General features: G+C 37.6%; 1 protein-coding gene and 1 long non-coding RNA gene across 7 annotated transcripts in view; one reads left to right on the top strand and one right to left on the bottom strand.

Moving 5' to 3' along the window:
• ADAM20 (ADAM metallopeptidase domain 20) overlaps nt 1–24,004 on the top strand; it is a 61,872-nt gene that overhangs the window by 27,661 nt on the left and 10,207 nt on the right. For 2 of the 5 annotated variants that reach the window (XM_063792750.1, XM_063792751.1), the window contains exon 2: nt 10,025–10,170. The exons of 2 other annotated variants lie outside the window; for them this stretch is intronic. The gene's annotated coding sequence lies outside the window, so the exon portion shown is untranslated. 5 annotated transcript variants of the gene reach the window in all.
• Nucleotides 8,446–23,564, bottom strand: LOC107968202 (uncharacterized). 2 transcript variants are annotated; one of them, XR_001709228.3, is made up of 3 exons: nt 23,464–23,564; nt 10,206–10,275; nt 8,446–8,550 (listed from the first exon to the last, which is right to left on the bottom strand). It is a non-coding gene; the product is annotated as an uncharacterized LOC107968202 (long non-coding RNA). The 2 variants fall into 2 exon arrangements; XR_001709227.3 differs by lacking the exon at nt 23,464–23,564 and adding an exon at nt 12,505–12,605.

Here is a 24,004-nt window from a genome sequence, read left to right as displayed (position 1 = left end):
TTTTTTTTTTTTATCATGAAGGGATGTTGAATTTCATGAAATGCCTTTTCAGCATCAGTTGAAATGATCACATGGTTTTTGCCCTTCATTCTGTTGATATGATGTACCACGCTGATTGATTTGCATATGTTGAACCATCCTTACATCCCAGTGATAAATCCTGCTTGGTCATGATGAATGATCTTTTTAATATGCTTTTGAATTTGGTTTGCTAGTTTTTTTTTTTTTTTTTTAGGATTTTTGCATTAATATTGATTAGCGTTATTGGCCTGTGGTTCTCTTTTTCTTGATGTGTCTTTGGTTTTGGTATCTGGGTAATACTGGCCTTGTAGAATGAGTTTAGAAGTATCCCTTTCTCTACTTTTTGGAACTATTTGAGCAGGATTGGTATTAGCTCTTTAAAGCTTGAGTAGAATTCAGCAATGAAGCCATCACATCCCGGATTTTTCTTTGCTGGGAGACTTTTCATTGTGGCTTAAATCTCGTTATTTTTTATTGGTCTGTTCAGGCTTTGGATTTCTTCATAGTTCAATCTTGTAGGTTGTGTGTGTCTAGGAATTTATACATTTCTTCTAGATTTTCCAATTTATTGGCATATAGTTGCTCATAGTAGCCACTAATGATCCTTTGAATTTCTGTGACATCAGTTGTGATGTCTCCTTTTTCATCTCTGGTTTTATTGATTTGGGTCTTCTGTCTTTTTTCCTTAGTCTTGCTGAAGGTTTGTCAATTTTGCTTAGCTATTCAAAAAACCAGCTTTTTGTTGTTGTTGTTGTTGTTTGTATTTTCTTCATTTCAATTTCTTGAAATGTTGATCTTTTGTATTTTCTTCATTTCAATTTCATTTATCTTTGCTCTGATCTTTGTTATTTTTTCTTTTACTAATTTGGGGTTTGGTTTGCTGTTGCTTTTCTAGTTCTTTAAGAGGCATTGTTAGGTTGTTTATTTGAAGATTTTCCTTTTTGTTGATGTAGGTGCTGTGAAAGGAAAGTATCTTGGACCCCCAAAATCACTAAGCTAAAGGGAAAATTCAAACCCAGAACTGCTCAGGGCAAACATGCCTTCCATTCTATTCAAAGTCATCCCTCTGCTCACTAGATAGATGCATATTCTGATTGTCTCCTTTAGAAAGGGTTGTCAGAAACTCAAAAGAATGCAAACATTTGTCTCTCACCTATCTGTGACCTGGAAGTCCCCTCTTTGCTTTGAGTTGTCCCCGCCTTTCTGGATGGAATCAATCTACTTCTTACATACATTGATTGATGTCTCATGTCTCCCTAAAATGTATAAAACCAAGCTGTGCCCCGACCACCTTGGGCACATGTCATCAGGACTTCATGACACTGTGTCATGGGTGCACATCCTCAAACTTGGCAAAATAAACTTTCTAAATTAACTGAGACCTGTCTCAAATTTTGGGGGTTCACAGTGCTTATATCTGTAAACTTCTCTCTTAGTATGGCTTTTGCTGTGTCTCATGGTTTTTGTATGTTGTGTTTCCATTACCATTTGTTTCAAGAAATTTTTCAATTTTCTTCTTAATTTCTTCATTGATCACAGTGGCCATTCAGGAGCTTATTGTCGAATTTCCACATGTTTGTACAGTTTCCAAAATTCCATTTATTATTGATTTCTAGTTGTATTTCATTGTTGTCAGAGGAGATATTTGATGTTATTTCAGTTTTTTGAATGTTTTCAGACTTGTTTTGTGGTCTTGTCCTTGAAAATGATCCATATGCTGAGGCAAAGAAGGTATATTCTGTAGCCATTAGATGAAATGTTCTGTAAATGTCTTTTGGGTCCATTTGGTCCATACTGCAGGTTAAGTCTGATATTTCTTTTTTATTTTCTGCCTGGGAGATCTGTCCAATGCTGAAAGTGGCGTGTTGAGGTCTCCAGCTATTATTGTATTGGAGTCTATCTCTTGCTTTAGCTCTAATAATATTTGCTTTATATATCTGGATGCTCCAGTGTTAGGTGCATATATATTTACAATTGTCATATCCTCTTGATGAATTGACCCCTTTATCATTATGTAATGACCTTCTTTGTCTCTTCTTTTTTTCTTGAAATCTATTTTGTCTGATATATGTATAGTGACTCTTGCTCTTTTTCGGTTTCCATTGGCATTGCATATCTTTTCCCATCCCTTTATTTTTAGTCTCTGTGTGTCTTTATAGGTGAAGTACATTTCTTGTAGGCAGCAGATTATTGATGCTCCCTCTTTGGGCAGGTGTCAGGTGAGCACAGCCCAGTTCTGCTTTCTGCCGTGATAGGGAAGCACTGAGTTCAATGCAAAACCTCACAATCTCTGCACTATCCCTCTCCCAAGTGCGCAGATTCTCTGTGCCAGGTGGGATGGGGGAAGGGTCATGTCAGCAATTCAAGATGGTCTTTCCTACCCTCTTCAGCAATAAGAAGTCAAAACGGGGCACTGTGAATGCTCACCTGATTTTTGGTTCCTATGAAGGTGCTGCCTTTGTGTAAATAGTTGTCAAACTTGGTGTTTCTTCAGTGGGGATGATCAGTGGAGCTTTCTATTCAGCCATCTTGCTCCACCCAAAAATATTTTCATTGTATTTTTAAAGGTGTTTTCTCATGTTGCTTAAATTTTCAAATTTATTGCCATAAAGTTGTTCCTTAGTACCTTCTCATTGTTTTGAAAATATGTATAGGAACTAATACTTACAATTTTTGATTTCCCTATTAATATTGATCAATATTGCTAGATATTCATAAATTTTATTATTCCTTTCAAGAACCAGCTTTTGTCTTTGATTTTTAAATATTTTTTTAAAATTTAAACATCTATTAATGTTGAAAATTTATTTTTAATTGACATGTAATGACTATACATATTTATGGGATATAGTGTGATGTTTGATATATGTTTATAATGTGTAATAATGAAATTGGTGTAATTAGCATATCTGTTACCTTAGACATTTATCATTTCTTTATGATGAGAAAATTCAATATTTCTAGCTATTTTGAAATTTACATTATTGTTAACCCTACTGTGTAATGAATTATTTTGTACTTTCATTCTTAGTTTTTATTTTATTCTGTTAAAGGTTTAATTAGGTATTTTCTCTGTTATTTTTAAAAATCACTTTTTATATAAAATATTTTCAGTCTTTCTCCTTTCTCATATATACCCTGAAAGCCAGAAATTTCCATGTAAGCACTGCTTTAGCTGCATCCTACAAGTTTAATATGTATTTTCCTTACTAGTTATAAATTTTCTATTATGCATTTTGAATATATTTGGACCATGGTCATTTAGAAGGATGTTCTTTAATTTTGAGGCATGTAATTATTTTCTACCTGTAAGAGTTAAAAAGGAAAGAAACATGAAAAGCGGCTCAACAGTCAAAGACAGGTTTATTTTGGAGAATAAACCTGAGAGGGGCTTCTGGCCGATTTTGGTCAGGAGTGCTCTCTCTTACAGACTAAGAGTTTCTATTGGTTTTAGGATAAGAGAGCTTATCACAGGCTTGGAATGTTTCTGTGTGGGGGAGAAGTTTGTGGCAGGGTTGAAATGTCTCTGGTCGGAGGGGAGGTTATCTTGGGGCTGACATCTCTCCAGCTGGAGGGGAGGTTATCTCGGGGCTGGCGTGTCTCTGGTTGGAGAGGGGCTTATCTTATGGTTGGAATGTTTCTGGTTGGAGATGTCACTTGTGGTTTATGGTCATGCTGACCTTAGCCATTAGGCTGATGCACTTTGGATTTAGGCAGTTTTTGATCAAGATGAACCTTAAAATGGCAGTGCTTGTCCAAGATGGTGATGCTCCTGCTCTGTCAATCCAGACCGTATAGTTATAAAAAGGACGAGGGATGGCGTGTTCTTTCTGGCTACTTCCTGTGGACAGGGGTGGGAGAGTTTTCTGGTCTCAGAGTGACTGTAGGAGTAATGCCATCTCTAGATGTTTTTGAGTAGTTGTCTGTGAAATGGCCATGATCCTGTCAGTTAAAAATCTTTGAAAAAGGTTTAGTAGGCAGGGTAAGAACATTAGTCCTAGGCATATTATTAGGAAAGGGCCCAAGAATGGGATGACCCATGCTATTATTTTGTTCCCAAACCAATAATCTATTTGGTTGTTTTGGTATTCCTTTAGCTTTTTAGCCCTTTCTTTAAATTATATAGCAGTGTTTCATACTAGACCCAACTGGTTGAGATAGAAACAACATTTCTCACCCAATAAGAGGCAGAGATGCATGTTTGGAAAGGCCCATGTGTTATTTTCTATTAGTAATTGTTATTCCTGCTACGAGGATAATAATTAAGCAAAATGCTACAGTAATTGAGATTCTGTCTGCTATTCCACCCTAAGGGTGCTACAGTATATAGTCCTACTGCAAATAGTAGAGTCGGTAAAGCATTCCCCCAAGGGTAGCATAGTAAATAATTTCCATTAAAAAGTTTTAATATTTGGCTTAAAAAGAGAGGTAGGAATGACAAGAAGTATTTGGTGAGGTAGGGGGTATTGGAATGTAATTTAAACAGTAGAAAATAATAAAAATTGAAGAACATTAGGCAACACTAGAATTTAGCAACAGGTGTGCAATAGTTTTTGAAACATAATTTTCTTTCTCCAGTTTCCCATTTTTATTAAAAGACAAATCACAGTAGGACTGGTTTGCTTTATTATACTTGGTTTAATTATTTGCATACAATACAGCAAGAATAATTATTTGTTACATAGGCCTCTTTTTTTTTTTTTGAGATGGAGTCTTGCTCTGTCCCCTAGGCTGGAGTGCAGTGGTGTGATCTTGGCTCACTGCAACCTCCACCTCCCGGGTTCAAGCGATTCTCCTGCCTTAGTCTCCCAAGTAGCTGGGATTACAGGCATCTGCTATCACACCCAGCTAAGTTTTGTATTTTTAGTAGAGACAGGGTTTCACCATGTTGGCCAGGCTGGTCTTGAACTCCTGACCTCAGGTGATCCGCCCACCTTGGCCTCCCAAAGTGCTGGGATTACAGGCGTGAGCCACCATGCCTGGACATAGGCCTTTTAAATTGGCTTTGACGGAACTTTGTTCCATAGTTGGAGTCTGATAAGACCATTTTAAAGCCAAGCCCAGCCATGGATTTGTACCATCAAATACCTATGAGTTGGGTGAATTCATCTCCTCTTGAGGTTCCAAGATAACTTGGGGTTCCTGGCCTGTCAGAAAGTGACATTCTTTACTTAATCACAGGTCAGAAACCCTGTACAGGGACTGTGTACACAAAATATGAGGCCAGTTTCCAAAGGGGTTTATTAGCTTCATAAGTCAAGTTTGATTCCTTAAAGGAAAGCACACCATTCCATTCAAAGCCTTGGTAAAAATAACCAGTTTTTCCAATTGTGTCCTCTTGTAAAAGAAAACAGATTCGTATTGAACTTATATATGTAACTATATTGCCATAACTTAAGAATACTCACAGATAGTTTCCAAATTCTGGAGAAAATCAGGTAGAGAGAAACAAGTATGCTCCAAATTTTGTTCATGGGAGTATACTAAATTTTAAAAGCTGTCAGTAGCTCAAAAGGAAAGTTTATTTGACTTTGAAAAGCAAAACAAAGGATTAGCAATATTTTAAACAAAACATCAAAAAGATCACTCTAGTCTCCCTATTAGTTCAGTTCATGCAGTTAATTCCTGTCCTACTTTTTATCAAAATCCTTCATTCAAGGGCACCTGTTAGAGCTTCACAGCAGTTATAAAACCACTTATATAAACCAGACAAGAATTGTTTATGGATGACAAAAAGTTTTAGGGTAGCCAAAGTTAAAGACACAGTTACCTTTGTGGCACACAATAATTTGAACATAACAATTATAATTATTACTGTACTGATAATGTATAGTGTAATTATTACTGATAATGTACAGTAAGATATCAGAATTATAAGAGTCTCCCATAACTTTGGAACACATACCAATAACATATTTATACAAATATAGTCCAAAGAAAACCAAACACTATTTTATATCTGACAGTGCTTCCTGTATGCTTTTATACCAAATAAGCCAAGTTTTACCTTTATATTATTATGCTATTAATGTTAAACTCAATTTTTAATAAAACCTTTTAGACACATGTACCTCATTCTAATGTTTGACCGTAAGGTAAGATTTTTATAGACCTTTTTTTAACCCTGTATAATTTTTGTAAAAGAGCAGGTTAGTGTTTTTAAAAAACCCATTGTGCTTTTAATGCTCAATTTACAGAATTTCCTTTACAATTAACTTTTCAAAACTCGCTTAACCCTTCATTTTTATTTTATTCAACTTAAAACAATTCTTTAACCTTTTAATCTAGGTAAAAATGTGTCCTAGGTCTTACCTAGCTGCAAACCGTGCAAATTGTACAGCTAAGCTTATTAGTGGCATTTTATAAAGCATTGAGGAGGCCTAATCACTTTTAAATTGTACATTTCTTGCATAAATTGCCTTTTATAAAATTTTTCGTGACCTTCAGACAATCTCTCACATGCCTCGAATTTCTGACTTGTTGTAAACATTCCTTTCCTTAACCAGTTAATTTACTTTAGGACAAGAATTTACCATATAAGATTATTTTTTGCCTGGGCGTGGTGGCGCACACCTGTAATCCCAGCACTTTGGGAGGCTGAGGTGGGTGGATCATGAGGTCAAGAGATCGAGACTATCCTGGCCAACATGGTGAAACCCTGTCTCTATTAAAAATACAAGAATTAGCTAGGCGTGGTGGCATGTGCCAATAGTCCCAGCTACTCAGGAGGTTGAGGCAAGAGAATCTCTTGAACCCGGGAGATGGAGGTTGCAGTGAGCCAAGATCACACCACTGCACTCCAGCTTGGCAACAGAGCAAGACTCTGTCTCAAAGAAAAAAAAATTACTTTTTATATAAATTCTCTTTAATATTAAAGATGATGATAGTCCTTTGCCAAAGCAAACTTCCTTCATGTCTGTGGACTAGACTGCCTAAGGCCACAAGATTAGAAGTTAGGGCATTTCACTAAATAGTTCAAGATGTAGCTATCTTTATTAAACCAATATTAATGTTTCATTTGTTAAAAAAATTACACAAGCAAAGATTATTCTGTTTGGGCTGAGTTATAGTCTTGTAGCCTCTATGACAAATTTTGATACCTTATAGTATTTGGCAGAGATAAGTATAAAATTGCTTGATCGATAAATGCAAATAAAAATATATGGTGGCAACTCTTAAGACATTTCTAATCTTACTGTGCCAGTAAGTTTTAAAGGTTAAAGTCATGTGAACTGAAAGTTTCCATGGCTTTTACTTTTCCCTTAAAAATATTTGGTTTAAGCACTTATTTTTCTTAGGCCAATTAATTAGAGCTTTTTAAAAATAGACATTGCACACATAACACATATATAGCCACACACAGACAACCAGAAGAAGATCCAATAGTTATAATTTTTTTTTTGGCTAATTACCCAATTGGATTATTGGCCTTCGGGTGAGGCCCTTTAAGAACAGGGCTAGGGGCCAGGCACAGTGGCTCACGCCTGTAATCCCAGCACTTTGGGAGGCCAAGGCAGGTGGATCACGAGGTCAAGAGATTGAGACCATCCTGGCCAACATGACGAAACCCCGTCTCTACTAAAAATACAAAAATTAGTTGGGCGTGTGTTGCGGGACCTGGCCAGCATCCCACAATGCAACAGGGCTCTCTCTTTGTTCCCAGGCGGATCGGCAGGTTGAGAAATAATAGACACACCCAAGATAGTGAAAGCTGGGTCCAGGGGGGTCACCGCCTTCTGGTCCCATGGTGCTGCCAATGCACTGAATATACTAGCATTTATTATTAAGTTTAGTGAGGGCAGGGGTAGGTTAGTGAAGGATTTATGGTCATTTGATTATGAGGTGAGATGGTCACATGGGGATGAAGTAATTCTTTAACATAACATCTGTATGCAGAAGTACAGTATACAGAGATAAGAATTTACAATATAGTGTGTGCATCAGTAATTTCTAACAGAGCCTTAAAACAGAAACACAGTCTTTCCATAACCTATGATTAGCAAGATATTAATCAGCAGTAACAGTTGCAGCAAAAGCTGGTTACAAACAATCCATAGAAACAGGATGTGAAGCTAGACAACCAGTTAGACCACAAATTCTCTGAAGGGAGTATGCCTTAACCCTAAAGAGGCCTAGAAGAGCCGTGGCAAGATGAGGGCGTTTATAGCCCTATCTTATCCACATGGACAGGCGCCCCTCATGCGTCCATTTATAGGCTCCCCACAAGGGTCGCATTCCATTCCCAGAGCTATGAACATCTGCTTTTCTAGGATAGGAATCTTGGTGATGTGAAACCTCCCTGACTGCACATCCATTCATAGGCTCTCTGCAGGGGGAAGCACATCGCGCGTTGTTGGCTCGTCTGCCAGGCCAACCTGGCATTGTCTTTACACAATCCTGCATGCAATTTTGTATTTACAATAATCAGGAGCATTTCATCTTTTATTCCATAGCAGTAGTTTCAGGGGGTCTCCCTACAGGAATCGGTGATGTGAAACCTCTCTGGCTGCACGTCCATTCATAGGCTCTCTGTGGGGGGAAGCACATCATGCACTGTTGGCTCGTTCTGGCAGTCCAACCTGGCGTTGCCTTTACACAATCCTGCATGCCATTTTGTATTTACAATAATTAGGAGCATTTCATCTTTTATTTTATAGCAATAGTTTCAGGGAGTCTCCCTACAGGCATGGTGACATGTACCTATAGTCCCAGCTACTTGGTAGGCTGAGGCAGGAGAATCACTTGAACCCGGGAGGTGGAGGTTGCAGTGAGCTGAGATCGTGCCACTGCACTCCAACCTGGTGACAGAGCAAGACTCCATCTCAGAAAAAAACAAAACGAAACAGGGCTAGGAAAACAGTTTCCAGGGCCTAATAAACAAGTATAGCTGGAAGACAAAGATGATTTTGAGAAGTACTTATCCACCTCTAATTCCAGGGGTTCTGTGAGGAAAACATTTTTCCTGAAACAGGATTTTTGGTGCCTTTTCTGTTTTCCCAATGAGTCCCAGGACACCAGAAGTCATTTTAGTGTTCTTCATACATGCACCAAGAATGGGAAGACAAAGTGGACAAAAGTAATTCAGTTAACTGGGAAAAAACCTTTTCCAGGAAAACAAGATTTATGAAGAGAAAAACATAAAGGCCTTTTGAATATACTCAGCTTGGATATTCATTTTAATTAAGCTGAGCACTCTTTTTCATCGGGGTGAGGGTGGAAGTTAGAATTATATAAATATCATGCCAAGTTAAATGAAAGGATTAGGTTATGTGCCAGGAATTCCCTGAGATAATGAGGGGGATTTTCAGAGAAAGATCCCAGATGCTGTTTGATCTGTGACAAATCAGATATGGAAAAAGGCATATGAATGCGAGCAGTGCCTTCAAACCTAGCCACTTCTCAGAAACAGAGAATAGCAGAGATGGTTTTTGAATGGGTAGCAGGTGGAGAAGGAGGAGGAGTGGGATTTGGGGCTGAAGGCTTGGGGGCAGGGCGGGACACCGGGGCAGAGAGTTCAGACAGATGAGGAGCATCATGATGCAGGGGGATGAGAATACGGAGGGGATTCATCTGCAGGGTCAAAAGGGATTTTGGAGGAAGGAGTTTTGAAGGAAGAAGTTTTGGAGGAAGGAGAGACCCAGGGAGGGTTTTCATTAAGAAAAAGGATTTCATGAGGGGTACAAGCTTGACACAGGGAGGGTTGGGATCTAAGGTAGAAGAAAGCCTGAATATAGAGAACCTCTTGCCGTTTACTGTTCCTGGTTATAAAGTTGTCAAGGTCCCTGAGAATTTGAAAGTTAAAGGTGCCATTTTTGGGCCATCAGCTGTCATTATTTAATTTGTATTGGGTCCAGGCCATGTTGCAATAAAAAACTAAATGCATATGTCAAGTTTGGCGAGGTTGTGAAGGAGACAGCCCAGTGGAGAGGATAAGGAATGTGGGATTGTTTGGCACCCATGTAGACTGGCAAGAAGAAGCTGAGGGTGTCTGTTTTTGTTCCAGTTGTCCCCAGACAAAAGACAGAAACCTGGAATCCTCTTTCTCAAGAGGACGTCAAGCTGAGAAGAAACTGGACATACCCAAGATTTCTTCCAGCTTAGTCCCACTGATCCTCCAAGGACTGGGACAGCAGACCTGACTTTCCCCAGGTACTGTAAGAACAGCAGGTGAGGGCAGATCTTACCAGCTGGCTGAATTAGTGGCCGATGTTGGATGTTGCGGTTGGAATCAGCAAAGGGCCTCTTGGACTGGAGCTGTACAAGGAAGAGAGTGAAGGAAGTATGAGGAAAGAGGAGAGGAGAAAGCGAAATACCTGTTATGGGTGGTCAGAGGTGGATTCCTGAGACCTGAGGATTTTGAGGGCTCACTGGAGAGTAGCCCCAACCTGAGCCCTCACAGTCCCCTTGAGGTTAGTTGTCCTCCTCATGCAAATTGCTCAAAAAGTGAAGTGAGAGACAAGATGAGGTAGGTGGCCAGAGACTCTCAGGATCCAGCGGGATGAGCAGCTGCTGTCCACTGCTTCCTGGGTTGCATGACAGCCTGTATCCCCAACACCCATCCCAGGTTTCAGCACCAAATGTAAGAAGTAAAGAAAGAGAAAAGAAACATGAAAAGTGGCTCAACAGTCAAAGACAAGTTTATTTTGGAGAATAAACCTGAGAGGGGCTTCTGGCCAATTTTTTTTTTTTTTTTTTTTTTTTTGGTTAGGAGTGCTTGCTCCTATGGACTAAGAGTTTTTATTGGTTTTAGGGTGAGAGAGTTTATCACAGGCTTGGAATGTTTCTGTGTGGGGGAGAAGTTTATGGCAGGGTTGGAATGTCTCTGGCTGGAGGGGAGGTTATCTTGGGGCTGACATCTCTCCGGCTGGAGGGGAGGTTATCTTGGGGCTGGCATGTCTCTGGTTGGGGAGAGGTTTATCTTATGGTTGGAATGTTTCTGGTTGGAGATGTCATTTGTGGTTTATGGTCATGCTGGCCTTAGCCATTAGGCTGATGCACTTTGGATTTAGGTAGTTTTTGATCAAGGTGAACCTTAAAATGGCGATGCTTTTATAAGACAGCGATGCTCCTGCTCTGTAAATAGCTCTTTGTAGTTATATAATTTTCTTTTTAAATTCTGTAGTCATTAAGGGACATACACTGTGCAATTCTTTTTTTTTTTTTTTTTTTTTTTTGAGACAGAGTTTTGCTCTGTTGCCCAGGCTGGAGTGCAATGGTGTGATCTAGGCTCACCGCAACCTCTGCCTCCTGGATTCAAGCAATTCTCCTGCCTCAGCCTCCTGAGTAGCTGGGATTACAGATGCCCACCACCACGCCTGGCTAATTTTTGTATTTTTAATAGAGACAAGGTTTCACCATGTTGGTCAGGCTGGTCTCGAAATCCTGACCTCAGGTGATCCACCTGCCTCAACCTCTCAAAGTGCTAGGATTACAGGTGTGTGAGCCACCGTGCCTGGCCCCAATTCTTATTTTTAGGATTTGCAGATACTTCCATTATGCCCATGGATATTATGTATTTTGGTATATGTCCCATGCACATTTGAACTTCATAACTGTGCTGCAATTGTTGGATGTTTTTACATGTGTACATTAGGTTAATTTGATTAACATTTCTTAAGTTTTCTATTTCCTTACTAATTGTTTTTTAAATTGTTCTATCAGTTACTGAATGAAGCGTGTTATACCAACAAGTAGACTTTGAAGTTTTCTATTTATCCTTTTATATCTCTTACAATTTCGTTTATATATTTTGAAGCTATTTTGTTAAATACAAATTCCTGTTGAATTTCATTCTATAAAGTATATCCACTTTATTTTTGTTGCTGTTTCATCATTTCTGTTATTAATATGGTTTCTTTGGCTTTCTTTTGCTAATATGAATTAGTAAAATGTTGCAAATATTTTGGAGTAGAAGTTATTTCCTTCCAATTCAGATTTGGAACTTTTTGCTCTGGAGCGTGTTGAGATCTGATTCTTCTTTGCATCTAGAGACAATAAGGAGTGGTAGGAGTATGTCTTGAGGAGTCTAGGCATCCGTTTTCAGGATAAGTTCCCCAGCTGAGCTCATTGTAAGGTCTCAAGCTTGAGGTGCATAGACTTCTCAGACAGGAGAGCTCTGGGCTCTTTCACTAGTAAAGGAGACTAGGGGATATTTTGGAGTGTTTACATGTTCAAAATCATCCAAATTCACCAGGAATTCTCTATTTCAAGTCTCAAGGCTTTCCCCCTTCCCAGTCAGTTTCTTCCCTTTCCCTTGACATATCTATGTATTCAACTTATGTTGTCACTCTGCAAGCATTTCAATTAAATTTTGTTTTCAGTGAGCTTGGTTGTATGGTTAAAACAAAGGAGAGATTCTTTTAGGTCCACCATTATAAGCTCCCTGTTTGAACTGTGAATTTCAAGCCTTTGGCCTCATCATGTAAATTTCCCAGTTTACATTAAATTAGCTTAATTACATTAAATTAAATATAGCTATTTCACCTCTCAGTCTTTGAGGTACTCATAGTAATTATCACAGCAGTCACTTCATCCTCTTACACACTTGGGTCAATAGGGCAGTTCACTGCAATCAACATTGAGTAGTAACTAATTGTGATGTCATTACATGCCATTCTCCATTGGATGGGAGTTCAGCAGTGTGTTTAAGACTAGGGTCATGCCCACATCAATCTCAGATTCCCATTTTATCTTTCTTTTTTGGTATCACTCCTAGTACCAAGTCTTGTGTCTGTCAATATCCTGTCCAAAAAAGAAAAACACACCAAGGAAAATTAATATAGGAAAAATTTAAAAAGTTATTAGAGGACTGAAAATATAAAAATGGAACACTGAAAGACACAGAGGTAAGATTTGCTAGAAGGAGCTACAGTATTATTAATTATATGCACATTATTGTACAGCATACCTCTAGAACTTTTTCATCTTGTATGACTGAAATTATATATCCATTGAACAGGAACTCCTCATTTCCCTAATCCCTCAGCACCTGGCAACTAACATTCTATTTTTTTTCTTCTAAGAATTTTACTACTTTAGATACCTTGTAAGTGGAATCATTCTGTATTTGTCCTGTGACTGGCTTATTTCACTTAGTATAAAATTCTTAATGCTCATCCATGGTGTAGCATATGACAGGATTTCCTTCCTTTTTTGGGCCATGCGTCTGTTGGGAAATATTTACATTTTTTTTCCACCTTTTGGTTATTGTAAATAATGCTGCAGTTAACATGGGAATGCAAAGATATCTTCAAGAGCCTGATTTTGATAATTTGGATAAATACCTAGAAGTGGGATTACTAGATCATATGGTAGTTCTATTTTTAATTTTCTGAGGAACCTCTATATTGTTTTCCATAGCAGCTGTGCCATTTTACTTTCCTACCTCCAGCATTGGAAGTCACATTTTTTTTAAGCATGAGAATTTTATGTGATACATGGGAAGGCTTCTATAAGTATAAAATAAAACATAAAATAATTTAGGATAAGATTAATACATTTAAGTGTTTTTGTGTGCGTGTGTGTGTGTGTGTGTGTGTTTTTTTTTTGAGACAGGGTCTTGCTTTCTCGCCCAGACTAGAGTACGGTGGCCCGATCTTGGCTCACTGCAACCTCTGCCTCCCAGGCTCAAGTGATTATCCTTCCTCAGCCTCCTGAGAAGCTGGGACTACAGGTGCCCACCACCATGCCTGGCTAATTTTTGTATTTTTAGTAGAGATCGGGTTTCACCATTTTGGCCAGACTGGTCTCGAACTCCTGACCTCAGGTGATCCACCCACCTTGGCCTCCCAAAGTGCTGGGATTACAGGCATGAGCCACCGTGCCCAGCCTGAATGTTATTTTTTCTAAGAGGGTTTTTTTTTTTTTTTAATTTTAGGTTCTAGGATACATGTGCAGAACGTGCAGGTTTGTTACATAGGTATACATGTGCCATGGTGGTTTGCTGCACCCATCAACCCATCAGCTAGGTTTTAAGACCCACATGCATTAGGTATTTGCCCTAATGCTCTCCCTTCCCTTGCCCCCTCATCCCTCAACAAGCATTGGTGTGTGATGTTCTTCTCCCTGTGTCCATTTGTTCTCATTGTTCAACTCCCACTTATGAGTGAGAGCATGCAGTGTTTGGTTTTCTGTTCCTGTGTTAGTTTGCTGAGAATGGTGGCTTCCAGCTTCATCCATGTCCCTGCAAAGCACATAAACTCATTCTTTTTAATGGCTGCATAGTATTCCATGGTATGTATGTGCCACATTTTCTTTATCCAGTCTGTCGTTGATGGGCATTTGGGTTGGTTCCAAGTCTTTGCTATTGAAAATAGTGTTGCAGTAAACATACGTGTGCATGTGTCTTTATAGTAGAATGATTTATAATCCTTTGAGTATATACTCAGTAATGGGATTGCTGGGTTAAATGGTATATCTGGTTCTAGATCCTTGAGGAATTGCCACACTGTCTTTCACAATGGTTGAACTAATTTACACTCTCACCAACAGTGTAAAAGCATTCCTATTTCTCCACATCCTCTCTAACATCTGTTATTTCCTGACTTTTTAATAATTGCCATTCTAACTGGCATGAGATGGTATCAGAAGTCACATTTTAACATGAAATTTGGAGCGTACAGAACATCCAAGCTAGAGGTGAGATCTCTTTGTGGTTTTGATTTGTATTTTCTCATGATTAGTGATGTTGAGCATCTTTTCATGTGTTATAACATTATTCATAAATGGTGTTGGCCATATATATATATTTTTGGATAAATGCCTATTCAGGTCATTTGCCCAACTTTGTATTTTGAAAAAACTTAATTTATTGCTTTTGAGTTTTATGGGTTTCTTATATATTTTGGATAGTAACCCTTATCAGGTATCAGATAGATGTTTGGCAAATACTTCTCCCGTCATGTAGGCCACTGTGAATTTAGGGCCTTGGGCCTTATCATGTAAAATGCCAATATAGTTAAGTATAGCTATCTCACTCCTCCATCCTTGACGTACTTATAATTACAGCAGTCACTTGGTCACCCTACATACTTGCATCAATAGGGAACTTAATCACAATTAACATTGGGTGGTAATTTAAATAATTATGATGCCACTACATGCCCATCTGTTTCCAATCTGTTGATTGTCTCCTTTGCTGTTAAGAAGATTTTTAGTTTGAGGTAGTCTCATTTTTGCTTTTATTGCCCGTGCTTTTGGTGTCATGCCCAAGAAATCATTGCAAAAACAAATGCTGTGGAGATTTTCTCGTGTGTTTTTTTTTTAGAAGTTTTATAGTCTCAGGTCTTATTTTTATGTTTTTATTTCATTTTGAGTGATTTTTGTGTTGTATAAGGGTTCAATTTCATGCTTTTGCATGTGGATATCCAGTTTTTCCAATACTGCTTATGGAAGAGACTATTTTTCCCCCATTGTGTAGTTTTGGCACCTTTATCAAAGGTCATTTATTCATACATGTCTGGGTTTACTTCTGGGCTCTGTATTCTGTCTATTTTTATGCCAGTACCATGCTGTTTTTATTACTGTATATTTATAATATATTTTGAAGTCAGATAGTATGAGGCTTCCAGCTTTATTCTTCTTTCTCAAGATTGTTTTGGCTGTTTGGGGCCATTTGTGCTTCTTTATAAATTTTGAATTGTTTTTCTAATTCTGCTAATAATGCCACTGAGATTTTGTTAGGGATTCTATTGAATCTGTAGATTGCTTTGGATAGTGTGGACATTTTAACAATATTAAGTCTTCTAGTCTATGAATGAGATGTCTTTCCATTTATTTATGTCTTCTTTAATTTTTTTCAGCAAGGTTTTGTGATTTCAAGTGTACATGTCTTTAATTTTTTAAATTTAAGATTATTCCTAAGTATTTTATTCTTTCTGATGCTATTGTAAATAGAATTGTTTTCTTATTTTTCAGGTGATTTATTGTTAGTATATAATTATGCACGTGACTTTTGTAGTTGATTTTGTATCCTGCAACTTTGTTGAATTCATTTATTAGCTATAACAGGTTTGTTTTTTTAGAATCTTTAGAGTTTTCTACAGATCAAGTCATCCGGGAACATAGATCATTTTACTTCTTCCTTTCTGATATGGACATTTTAATTTCTTTTTCTTGTCTAATTTCTCTGGCTAGGACTTCCCATACTGTTTTATAGAAGTGGATAAAATGGATATTCTTGCCTTGTTCCAGATCTTAGAGGAAAAGCTTTCAGTTTTTCATCATTGAGTACAATGTTAGCTGTGTACTTTTCCATACATGCCTGTATAATGTTGAGACCATTTTCTTGTATTCCTAGAATGTCAAGTATTTTTTATCAAAAAAGTGTGTTGGATTTTGTCAAATGCTTTTTCTGCATCTATTGAGATGATCATGTAATTTTTATCCTTCTGCCTGTGAATGTGATATATCACAATGATTGGTTTTTGAATGTTAAACTATCCCTGTATCATAGCAATTTCTTTTAGACCTTTTTATTTTTAAGTCATTAGTTATAATGTCTCCTTTTTCATTTCTGATTTTTGTTTTGTTTTTCTCTTAGCTGCTCTAGTTAAAGGTTTGTCAATTTTGTTGATCTTTTCAAATACCAATTTGTATTGATTTTTAAATGGTCTATTCTCTATTTTGTTTATTACTGCTCCAATGTTTATGTCTTTTTTTCTGTTGACTTTGAGCATAGTTTTTTCTTCTTTCCTTCTAGTTCCTGAAGGTGTAAAGTCAGGTTGTTTATTTGAGATTTCTCTCTCTCTCTCTTTTTTTTTTTTAATGTCAGTATTTATCTCTGTAAACTTCTCTTTTAGGACTGCTTTGCTGCATCCTATAAGTTTTGGTATGCTGTGTTTTCATTTTTATGTCAAGATATTTGCTAATTTCCCTCTTAGTTTCTTCTTTGACCCAATGGTTGGTGTTGTTTAATTTCCATCTGCAGATGAACCACATAAGAATGTTTTGGGCAATGATGGATCGCATATATGACAGTGGTCTCATATTACAATGGAGCTGAAAAATTCCTATTGTCTAGTGACTTTGTAGCCATCTAATGTCACATCGTAATGCATTACTCATGTGTTTGTGGTGATGCTGGTGTAAACAAACCTATGCATTACCAATCATGTAAAAGTATAGTACATGCAATTATGTGTAGTACATAAAGTTGATAATGATGATAAAAGATTTCCTATACTATACTTTTTATCATTATATTAGAGTATACTTCTACATATATTTTTTAAAAGTTAGCTAACTGTAAAACAGCCTCAGGCAGTTCATTCAGGAGGTGTTCCAGAAGAAGGCATTGTGATCATAGGAGATGACAGCTCCATGTATGTTATTGCCCCTTCCAATGGGACAAGATATGGAGGCAGAAGACAGTGATTACTGATGATCTTCACCCTGTGACGACCTAGGCTAATGTTTGTGTTTGTGTCTTAGTTTTTAACAAAAAATTTTAAAAGTAAGAAAAAATAATTTTAAAAATAGAAAAAGCTTATAGAATAAGGATATAAAAATTTTTGTATTTTTAGTAGAGATGGGATTTCACCATCTTGTCCAGGCTGGTTTCGAACTCCTGACCTCGTGATCCACCCGCCTTGGCCTCCCAAAGTGCTGGGATTACAGGCGTGAGCCACCATGCCTGGCTACGATGTAAAAATTTTTGTACAGCTGTACAATGTTTTTATGTTTCAAGCTAAGTGTTATTACAAAACAGTCAAGAAGTTAAAAAATTAAAAGTATATAAAGTAAAAAAGTTACAGTAAGCTAAGTTTAATTTATTATTAAAGAAATTTTTGTTTTTTTTGCTTTTTTTTTTAATTATACTTTAAGTTTTAGGGTACATGTGCACATTGTGCAGGTTAGTTACATATGTATACATGTGCCATGCTGGTGCGCTGCACCCACTAACTGGTCATCTAGCATTAGGTATATCTCCCAATGCTATCCCTCCCCCCTCCCCCCTCCCCACCACAGTCCCCAGAGTGTGATATTCCCCTTCCTGTGTCCATGTGATCTCATTGTTCAATTCCCACCTATGAGTGAGAATATGCGGTGTTTAGTTTTTTGTTCTTGCGATAGTTTACTGAGAATGATGGTTTCCAATTTCATCCATGTCCCTACAAAGGACATGAACTCATCATTTTTTATGGCTGCATAGTATTCCATGGTGTATATGTGCCACATTTTCTTAATCCAGTCTATCATTGTTGGACATTTAGGTTGGTTCCAAGTCTTTGCTATTGTGAATAATGCCGCAATAAACATACGTGTGCATGTGTCTTTATAGCAGCATGATTTATAGTCCTTTGGGTATATACCCAGTAATGGGATGGCTGGGTCAAATGGTATTTCTAGTTCTAGATCCCTGAGGAATCGCCACACTGACTTCCACAATGGTTGAACTAGTTTACAGTCCCACCAACAGTGTAAAAGTGTTCCTATTTCTCCACATCCTCTCCAGCACCTGTTGTTTCCTGACTTTTTAATGATTGCCATTCTAACTGGTGTGAGATGATATCTCATAGTGGTTTTGATTTGCATTTCTCTGATGGCCAGTGATGATGAGCATTTTTTCATGTGTCTTTTGGCTGCATAAATGTCTTCTTTTGAGAAGTGTCTGTTCATGTCCTTCGCCCACTTTTTGATGGGGTTGTTTGTTTTTTTCTTGTAAATTTGTTTGAGTTCATTGTAGATTCTGGATATTAGCCCTTTGTCAGATGAGTAGGTTGCGAAAATTTTCTCCCATGTTGTAGGTTGCCTGTTCACTCTGATGGTAGTTTCTTTTGCTGTGCAGAAGCTCTTTAGTTTAATTAGATCCCATTTGTCAATTTTGTCTTTTGTTGCCATTGCTTTTGGTGTTTTGGACATGAAGTCCTTGCCCACGCCTATGTCCTGAATGGTAATGCCTAGGTTTTCTTCTAGGGTTCTTATGGTTTTAGGTCTAACGTTTAAATCTTTAATCCATCTTGAATTGGTTTTTGTATAAGGTGTAAGGAAGGGATCCAGTTTCAGCTTTCTGCATATGGCTAGCCAGTTTTCCCAGCACCATTTATTAAATAGGGAATCCTTTCCCCATTGCTTGTTTTTCTCAGGTTTGTCAAAGATCAGATAGTTGTAGGTAAGCGGCGTCATTTCTGAGGGCTCTGTTCTGTTCCATTGATCTATATCTCTGTTTTGGTACCAGTACCATGCTGTTTTGGTTACTGTAGCCTTGTAGTATAGTTTGAAGTCAGGTAGTGTGATGCCTCCAGCTTTGTTCTTTTGGCTTAGGATTGACTTGGCGATGCGGGCTCTTTTTTGGTTCCATATGAACTTTAAAGTAGTTTTTTCCAATTCTGTGAAGAAAGTCATTGGTAGCTTGATGGGGATGGCATTGAATCTGTAATTTACCTTGGGCAGTATGGCCATTTTCACGATATTGATTCTTCCTACCCATGAGCATGGAATGTTCTTCCATTTGTTTGTATCCTCTTTTATTTCCTTGAGCAGTGGTTTGTAGTTCTCCTTGAAGAGGTCCTTCACATCCCTTGTAAGTTGGATTCCTAGGTATTTTATTGTCTTTGAAGCAATTGTGAATGGGAGTTCACTCATGATTTGGCTCTCTGTTTGTCTGTTGTTGGTGTATAGGAATGCTTGTGATTTTTGTACATTGATTTTGTATCCTGAGACTTTGCTGAAGTTGCTTATCAGCTTAAGGAGATTTTGGGCTGAGACGATGGGGTTTTCTAGATAAACAATCATGTCATCTGCAAACAGGGACAATTTGACTTCCTCTTTTCCTAATTGAATACCCTTTATTTCCTTCTCCTGCCTGATTGCCCTGGCCAGAACTTCCAACACTATGTTGAATAGGAGCGGTGAGAGAGGGCATCCCTGTCTTGTGCCAGTTTTCAAAGGGAATGCTTCCAGTTTTTGCCCATTCAGTATGATATTGGCTGGGGGTTTGTCATAGATAGCTCTTATTATTTTGAAATACGTCCCATCAATACCTAATTTATTGAGAGTTTTTAGCATGAAATTTTTAAAAATAAATGTATTATAGCCTAAGTGCACAGTGTTTATAAAGTTTACAGTAGTGTACAGTAATGTCCCAGGCCTTCACATTCACTCACCATTTACTTACTGACTTACCCAGAGAAACTCCTAGTTCTGCAAGCTCCATACATGATGAGTGCCCTAAACAAGTGAACCATTTTTTATCTTTTATGCCATATGTTTACTGTTTCTATGTTTAAATGTGTTTATATACACAAATACTTACCATTGTATTCCAGTTGCCTATAGTATTCAGTATAGTAGCATGCTGTACAGGTTTGTGGCATAGGAACAATAGGCTATCCAATATAGCCCAGGTGTATAGTAGGCTATACCATTCTAGGTTTGTAGAAGTACACTCTATGATGTTTGCACAATGACGAAATCACCTAACAACACATTTCTCAGAATTTGTCCCCATTGTTAAGTGATGAATGAGTGTATTTGTGAATTTTTCAGATTTCATTACATTATTGATAGCTAGTCTCATTCTATTGTGGTCAGAAAGATGCTTGGGGTGATTTCAATCTTAAATTTGTTAAGACTTGTTTTATGACCTAATATGTGAACTATCCTGGAGAATATTTTGTGTGCCCTTGAGAAGAATGTGTGTTCTGATGTGTTGGGTAGAATGTTCTGTGTGTGTTTGTTAGGTCCATATGGTCTATAGTGTGGCTCAAGTCAGTTTCTTAAATTGATTTTCTGTCTGGATGTTCTATCCATTATTGAAAATAGGGTATCAAAATATCTTACTATTATTGTGTTGCTATCTATTTCTCCCTTAAATTATGTCAATGTTTGCTTCATATATTTGGGTTCTCCAATGTTGGGTGCGTATATTTCTAATTGTTATATCTTCCTGATAAATTGAGCCCTTTTATAATTATATAGTCTCATCTTTTGTCTCTTGTAACAGTTTGTTTTGCTTTTAGATGCATATGAAATTATTTTTACTACAAACAAGATGTAGTCAAACCTGCTTTAGGAAGCTTCAGTCATTGTCTAACACAGATGTTCCAGGTGATTGCCCATTCTGTCAGACTCAAGGAGGTTCTCTCTTCATGTGGCCATCTATCAGCCTGTTTATAGTTTTCTCTTCTTGATAGCATCATCTACTGTGTCCTTGTCAAAACCTTTCCAGGTTTGGGTTTGTGTATTTTCCCAAGCCTCTCATTTCTTGGACAATTTCTTTCATCATTGTCAGTCAAATCTGGCATGGTCAGATTATCTCCACTAAGCTCTGGAATGAGGAAACCTTTTTGTTTAACACATCCTAAGAAGGATTCTCCAATTCTACCTGGACATATGGAACAGTTCAACCCCCTATACATTAGGGGAAACCTATGTATCCAGCGATTAATATAATCATGAAAAGAAATAAAGTATCCAGTTATTAATACAATCATGAAAAGAAAATGAAAAGGACTTTCTTAGAAGATGGACCTTATCTATTCACTTTCTGATCCATTTCCTCACAACCATATCTAAAAAAGAAGATAGTAGATGGCAAAGATGTAAAATTGTCTCCCAATTGTTGTTCCAAACTCCCCCACCCACTGCAAGTGCATCATCATTCAGTTGCTTTTAATATTGTATTGAACTTCACATTCACCTTTGTTTTATGCAGGTTTAACATAATTATATTAAGGATACTAAGCTTTCTTTAGCCAAAAGTATGAACATTTTATATCAATAACAATATTTCTGCTATATTTTTCTACAAAATTATAGTTTAACTGGTGATGTGGTAGAACCACACATAAAAAAGCAGACCATATACATAAATATTTCAAACACAGGATATGATGCTTATTCAGAAGTTTACAGAATATTAATGATGCAAAGCAGAAGTTGAATTTAATCTAAACATTGAAGGATACTATAATGTGGTTCAAGAATGAGGAAAGGTTTAGATGATTTAGATAAGGGTAGAGCATGAACAAAGTTCCTAAAGCAGAAGTGAGCATATGCTGTGTGTGGAGCTCATAAGATGGGGTTGAAGAGGCTGACCTGACACTTGCATGTAGGGGAGGGATAGAAAAAGAAAACTGGATAGAGGTGGTGGAGGCAGAGTCAATTGACTTTAAGAGCCACATGGTGTGATCTGTAACTGAGAGGACCTTGTTGCTGAGCAGCGAGATTAAGAACTTAATCCTCTGTGAGATCTACAGAGATTTGTTTACTTTTGACATGTGAGATGTCAGTTCTTATATTTGTTTTTTGAGAGGGGCAATACAGACCACTGATGAGCGTGGCCATTAAAAGAACTATGGGCATAATTGTTCAGTTTGCTGGTAAGTGATTCTTGTCCATTAAAGAGAGAAAGTTCTAGTGGCAAGGTGGTAGCCATGGGAGTATGTGAGAATAAAGGAAGATAAATATTTTAAGGTTAGTAGAGATTTGAGTATGTTCATGTACTGGAAGTAAAGAGAAAGTAATGAAGGAAAAGTTGAGGATAAATCTGACAGTTGAGTCAATCTTCAAGTAGGTAAGGCTATAGGATTCATAGCACAGATAGAGGGGCTATGAGCTGGAACTGGAGGAAGATACATCTTTCACTGAAATTGAATCCAAGATCCCAGGGAGAGATAAGAATGACTGTAGTTTCAGATAGGATTTTATTTTCAGCAAAGAAAGAGGGACAGAGTTTTCCCCAAAATCTTTCATTTTCATTATTTGGCTACTGCTCTTCCAGTGGATTTTGACTGTGACCCACAATAAGAAATTTAGCTTAGTTTACATTGAGACTCAGTGAGCATGGGAGTGTGCAGATACAAACACAGACACAGAAAATTAAATATAAACTCTGGTTACAGTGTTTGAAGGTCTTGCTAAGGATCTGTGTAAAACCCTCTGATATTTTCAACACAGTTGTGTTTCCTTTGGTTGTGGCCCACTACATTGATTTACAGTTTGTGACCTGAGTTTGAGAAACACAAAATTAGGCTGTGACTGTGAGTGAGGGGAGAGATCATAAGATAGGGTGTTGATGAGTTTTAAATTGTTACTGGAATTAGAAGAAAGAGTTAATTACTGATGCAGAGGAAGATTCTCACAGTGGTTGAAATCCCAGTAATATTAGAGGAGAGGCCTTCAGAATACACCCGTTCACAAAATTAATGGGAAGGCAATGTTCCTTTAAGACTTGTCTTTGGAGTAATGCATTGATGACAAGGACTGGCCTATCACAGATTCTTTGGAATAAACTTTTGTATTATAACCTCATCATATTTCTGACTATATGTAATATAGGTTTTATCTTCTCTACAAGGCTTTTTCTGTCATGATCCTCTCTCAATTCACCCATTTCCATCTTAATGTTCCAAACTCTATGACACATACCAAGGATATTATGAGGAGAGCTATGGAGAGGAAATCTAAATTGGGATTTCACCTCTATCAGATATACTTTACCTAAGAGGTCTCATCTAGTGATCCTGATTTCCTCTTGTGGCATCCGGTGGCCATCCATTAGTTCTGGACACCCACATGGAGGGATACAGGTTTTCTTGACATCATAATGCTAAGGATGTTGCACATGCTCATTTGTGCTCTTAGAATATTGAGGCCACCAGTATGTGTTAACAACGTGTCTCCAAATTTCTTTTAACATTTTGATTTCAAATATGAGCAAATCATTAACAACATTTTTAAGTGAAAGTCAGGAACTGAGCAAAGTTAGCTTTTACTTGAGCCAAAATTTGTTTTCAACAGTAATGAGGTTTTTAAGTCTACTCAAATTGTGGTCTTCTGAACATTAAAATGAATGGACTCTAGGCTTAAGCTCCTCTGTGTAGGCTTTCTTTGGAACATTGAGATTGAAATGTGTAGATCCAGGTAACTCATCAGCCATGTGAAAAGTAGAATCAAATCTGTATTGACATGACCAGGAGGAGCCTCTTACGATAGAGATCATGATGCTAGTTGGCTGTGTGCCCTGTCCCAAAACAGCTGC

Source organism: Pan troglodytes, chromosome 15, assembly GCF_028858775.2.
Source record: "Pan troglodytes isolate AG18354 chromosome 15, NHGRI_mPanTro3-v2.0_pri, whole genome shotgun sequence".
Taxonomy (NCBI): Eukaryota; Metazoa; Chordata; class Mammalia; order Primates; family Hominidae; genus Pan; species Pan troglodytes.
The sequence above is the reverse complement of the archived record's forward strand: the minus strand, read 5'-3'. Positions and strand labels throughout refer to the sequence as shown.